This window comes from Erithacus rubecula (assembly GCF_903797595.1).
Source record: "Erithacus rubecula genome assembly, chromosome: 9".
NCBI lineage: Eukaryota > Metazoa > Chordata > Aves > Passeriformes > Muscicapidae > Erithacus > Erithacus rubecula.
The window spans coordinates 17,400,440-17,406,439 of NC_136660.1; positions in this window are offsets into that span (position 1 = coordinate 17,400,440).

Sequence of the window (6,000 nt, forward strand, 5' to 3'; positions counted from 1 at the left end):
GAGAAATCCAGAATGTTGTGTTGTGCAGAGTCACAGGATACACAGAACTACCCCATTTTTAATGGCACAGGCATCATCAAAGCCACCTGAACATTACATTCCAACAAACATGCCTCTGCCAGATCAACCAGCTTCTGAGAAGTGGCTGATGTTCTCAGCCACACATTGAGATGGCAGGTTTTACTTGCACGTGGGGAATGATGGGGATTCCAGGCTGCTTATGAGAGCAGATCTTGCTCTCAGTCAGGTACTGATAGGCCACATGTGAGCCTGTCTATCTTTGCTCTTCTTTTGACCTTGCAGTTGTTTGACTGTCTTGGCTCAAAGAGCTATGATGGCAAGGTAAAATACAGTATGAAAGTGGAGTCTGTGTTCCTTTCAGTGTGTACTTTTAGATAAAATGCCTTCCCATATCACTCCTACTGCAAATAAATGGAGCTGCAGAATACTCATATGCATGATTTATTAGAGAAGTGAGCTAGACAGCCTACATCCCTGAGTATTACTTATGTTTCATTTAAAAAAGAAAGATAAAGAGAATTATGTAAAACTTCACTGCAGAAGAATAAAAATACTTTATAAGACAAAAACTTTAAACCATTTCACATATCTGTTGTGTATGTGCTGCATAAAATGAATGAACTTAATACAAGTTTTCAAGTCCAAGGTCCAAGCCTCATTAATGTAGAAGTTGGAATTATGAAATAAGATTTTCTGGGTACTTTTCAGGTGTTTGTGAAGTCAATAGATAACAATGAAACTTCTACTGGAAATGCTGCAAGTAGTTCTATGTGACAGATATCACTTGTGAAGCATGAGTAAAGTGAAACACCAGGAAAGATGTACAAGGTGAGAGGTAAAGAATATGTGTAGTAAAAGGAGTTGTGGCCAATGTGACAGGGAATTAGATAATGAAAAAATAAAAGCTGCTAGGTTTAATGAATTAGAGCCATACTCAGAAGGGATGGCTGTAGCAAACTCAGACTCTTTGTGGCCTGAGAGTTGGATACTTAAAACAAGTGTGAGGATATTTCAACTGTCTAAACATTACCCAGTGTTTTGTACAGATCTTTATGGAAGAGAGTTTTAAAGAGACATTTGAAGAATTTTAGGGTCACATGCTCTGCTTCTTCATCTGGCTAATGTCACTAGTAAATCAGTTCTAAACAAATGATTGTTTAAGTGTGTATTTAAAGAAATTAGGAGACTTGTCAAAACAAAAGATTCAAAGTTTAGAAAAAAGGTGGAGCTTCAATCTGCAAGAGTAGTTTACCAGCCCCCAGGCTACTGAAACTTCTCCCTGGCCATCCCTCAGCTGTGCAGTCAGTCTAAATTGTCTTGGCAACCAAGTGCTTTCTCCTATTACAGACCAAAAGACAATTTTACAAAAGGGCATACAATGGGTCCCTTGGCTCTCACATCCCTTAGCAGAGTATGGCCTCATCTGAGCCTGGGTGTGCTTTCTGCATGAGCACAGCTCTTGCACACTCTGCAGTGCTGCTGGTTCTGCTCCTCTGGGGGCTATCAGCCTCTGCTCACTCCATGGCCATGGCTGCAGTTGCCTGACAGCCCTTGCCTCCATAACATTATAAGGCCATGGACCTTTTCTGCTGGGGAAATTCCTGTATCTGCTTTAGAGCACGAATCCATTTTCTGTCACTGTGTCAAAAGCTCAGTTTGGTTGTAAATTTAGGGAGTAATATGACCCCAGAGTTCTCTCACTTGGAAATATACTAGAAGAAACTGGAACTGGCTATACCCTGAAGTTTCAGTGGAAAATCCCTTTTGATTTTTCTCTGAAATTCTGCTTTCTTGCAATTTCTTCCCCACTGTATCTCCTTCATTTGTAAAGTGCTGACTCAAATGTCCCTATTTGAATTCTGCTAAATTAAAAGAAGTTTGATAGTACAGATGAGATCAGATCTTCAGACACATTCCTGTTTTCTGACCTGAGCCCTACCAAGTATTTGTCTGTCACTGTTTTCTCACAGAAAGTGAACCCCAGCATAGAGGTCTGATGAGAATTACCTAACAGCCAGGGAATGGAATAAGCTTTGGCCAGAACTGGCTATTGTAGCAAACTATCAGTTCTAAATTTCTGGAGAGTGGACAAAAGAGACTCAGGGCTGAACCCAGATATAGGCTACCAAATACTCTCCCTGCAGTAGGACTTGCAGCTATTTAACTACTTCTAAGTCCCCTGCGTGTTTCCTGTCAACTGTGCACAGAACCTCTGGAGAAGGTTTATTTATGATGTCGTTGTGGAAGAACACTGATTCTAGTTTGATTTTAATTGTCACAAAAGAGCAGTGATCTAGGATTTGTACAGTTTTTAATGTGGCAGATGGCATGGCTAGTGGTTCAAAAAACATAAATTCGGAGCCTGCATTTTTGTTCCTGGCTTCTCAGGTGATTGTAAGAAAGTTTTGAATTTCCATTTTTTCCCTTTCTTCACAACTGAAATTTCACAAGGGACCTCCTTTGTGAAATACTTGAAACTCTGTGGATGAGAAGTGTAAGACACTGGCTTAAATGTATTTAGTATTATAGTCATATTAATATCAAAGATGTGTAGCCCTCCGTATCTAGACTGATGATTAGGACCTGATCAAAAATGTGATTAGCTAGGTTTTTACAAACCTGGCTAAGGCTTTGTGCTTCACTCCCTGATGGACCTAAGGCATCATTGAAGGGCAGGAGGTCACTTCCTTATGTGCTGTTACCACTTAGTAATCTGAGGACAGTGGCCAGCATGAATGGCCATGATGGGCAGCACACCCTGCTGCCTGTCACATTCACAGGTTAATCAGGGTACAGTCATTTGTGAGAACATTAATAAATACACATCACTCTCTAGAGGACTGCAATACATTATTTTACCTCTCAACAATAACAGACCTTATTATCTTTCAGGGAGAAGCTCCTGTCAGGGCAATCAAGGATGGACACTTTTAATGAAGACAAATGATCTCCTTCAAAGGAGCGGTGAGCCTTGATTTGGCATAATGGCTCAGTAGTACAAAGCATGGATTTAATCAGAGCTCCAGCTTCTGTCACACATGGGCCTTGAAGTCAGGTAATTGGAGGCAGGTGCTAAGTACAATTTAAATGAAATGCCTAGTTAATAAGGACAGTTTGAAACATGCAATTTGTACCCCTCCCCTAAGTCCTAGTCCTCTCAGGGACATGAAGGCAGCCAGCTGTGCTTGGGAACCAAATGACTTAATTTCTCAGCATTGCCTTTCACGCTCAAAATACTGTGCTGCTACTTTTAGCTTGCCAGATACCCCAGTTGGAGTGACCTTCTTTCAGACAAGATGGGCAACTTAGGGACTGTTAGAGCTCATTATGCTTTGTTTTGTGCCAAAGAGGCGGCTGAACCAAAATCTAGACAGAGATGAGGTCCATAAGATTCTGGCTCTTAAATATCTCAGAGTCCAGTAAGGGAATAAGAAGGATCAGAGCAGTTTCCCTAAATGTGTATTGCCCCTAACTGTGGATCTGAATGTGGCTTTCCAGGCTGTACTGTGCATTTTAGATGGTCACAACTGCTTTGTCAATACTGGAGTTTGTACGACAGCCAATGCCTCTCATATTAGAAACTGAGGAACCTTCTGGAGAGCACCAAGGCTCCTTTCCTGCATGCCAGCCTAGTATTTTTCCTTCCAGAAATGCAATCACAGTTTATATATATTCTTTATTTTTTTTCCTTTTCGGTGGTGTTAGGGCATGAAGGAAAGCATATCCTCTGAAATTTTGGGTGCCAGGAAGAAATTTCCTACTACTTGTGGCCTATGTGCATTTTCATTTGGAACCATGTAGGAACTGTCAACATCACTAAATCCTGTGCTTTAAAAAGAAGTATTTTGCTTTTTTTTTTTTTTTTTTTTTTTTTTTTTTTTTTTTTTTTTCTCATTGAAAAGCTTGGTCTTGGAGTCATCCACTTATGAAGCAAAAAAAAATGCTTGTGGCTGAGGAAGAAAATCAGAAAATATAACTTTGAACAATTGGAACACCACTGAATAAAAAAATAAATGCTTATCTTTAATGAATCTCCAATTTTCAAAGAATGGGCTCTTTTTTTCAGGCATTTGATGTCAGCAACACTGAACCTTATGGGGTGTAAGGGGAATTACAGAAAGTTCAATAAATATAACTGATACATTTTTCATGCTCTAACTTTGCAGACATGAATCAACACAAATAGGGGTTTTAAATCCTAATTATCAGTTACTTAAAAGTAGGGTTTAGAAGGCAAAAGCATAAGAACAATCCTATAGGTACTACAAAATCTCCTTTGCCCCTTTTAGGCCTTTCTGCTATCCCTTGAGTCTAACATTGAGAGTAGTGAATTCATAACAAACCCAAGATTTTACTTGTAAGGGAGAAAGTAATTAGCCACTGGGTGTGGAAGTATTTTCCATTAGCAATTTTTTAAACCCAGACTGGAATGTAACTAAGACTGAAGGGGCTACATGACTGGGAGAAACCACAAATCTTCACTACAAGGAGATTTCTGTGGGGAACTGCTGTGAGACTCATTTCTTTGTCAAGGAAGGACCATCAATGCAATTAAGGAGTCAGATGTTTTTGTGTGCTATCTTGGGATGGCATGTGCTGTTCCGCTTTGCAATAGGGCCAGTCAACAGGTAGGGCTGCCTTTCTGCAGCAGGATTAAAGTAACTAAACCTGAGCCATGGTAGGTAGGTGCACTTATTTCTGACAGCATGATATGACAGTGATATTGGAAATTGATTTCTCTTAATTAATAATTCACTACAGCAGGATCGTTCAAGGTAAGTTGACCTCTAAGGAATCTTTTGTAATGAATTAAAGTAATCCCTGGCTCAACTTGCTTACTGAAGTGCTGAAACAGGAATTGTTCCTGGAGACCTTTAAAGTTTTGTCTAGATTTCAGGAAACCAAAGAAGTTTTGGCTTTTCAGATACATTTTGAAATTCATTGTTGCTTTTTTTTCTCCATTCTTTTCCCTTCATCTGTTTTTTTTTAAATTGGGAAAATAATGATGAGTTATAATTAAGAGATGAGAAATAGAACAATATTGAGAAGGCAAATGGATCAAGGAACGAGTCAGAAGTAAAATATGGGCCTTTTAGATTGGAAGTTACTGTTCAGCTGATCAGAGCCTGCTACCCTTCTGCTTTATGGCTTTAATTCCTCACAATAGCATCAAAGGTGGAAAATTTCCCATCAGTTACAAAATAAATAAAAAGCAAAATGTTCAGATGGCCTTTCAAGTTCATAGCAACATTGTGGTCATGGATCTGACTGCAGATCAGACAGCTGCAAAAGAGCTGCCATCTATTAGAATTACTGTGTAGCTGCATTGGGTAAAAGAAATAGTGGACATTCAATAGCATGTGCTGCACCACAAACTGAGCAAGGCTGGCTGTTGTGTGAGCAAAAGCCTTGTGTCAATTGTGATCATGTCTGCCTACAGGGAAGGAGAAAAGCAGTTTTCTGGAAATGGCAGAGGTTTCTTCTTCTAATCCCAGAGTCATGTGTGTTTAAGTAGAGTCATGACAATGGATGCTGATTGGAGGGAGAAAAGAAGAAATTAGATTCTGCACTAGAAGACAATTAAAATGTCTACCTTGCCTTTTAAATGTTGTTTGTTTCTGTGTACTTGTCAAAGTGACATGTTTATGGCAGGAAGAGAAATTACTATTCTATCAGAAAAGAAAGCATTGCAAATACAATGATATTGGTTTTAATCATTGTCTCAGCTGAGTAAAAAGTTCCCAGAAGAGATATTTGTGATAACTGTATAGATCACTTTAGTTGATGTAGGGAAAAAAGGTGCAGGGAAAGCCCAGGCTGGAGTTGTACTTCCCCTCTCCTTCTCAGGAATAAGAATTGGGACCATGTAATCATGAAGAGGTGAGTAGTTGGTGTGTGTTCCATCTGCAGTCATGAACTTCTCAAAAGATGCATACATCTCTGAGAGACAACTCACACCTTAAAATGAGGATATTTCAG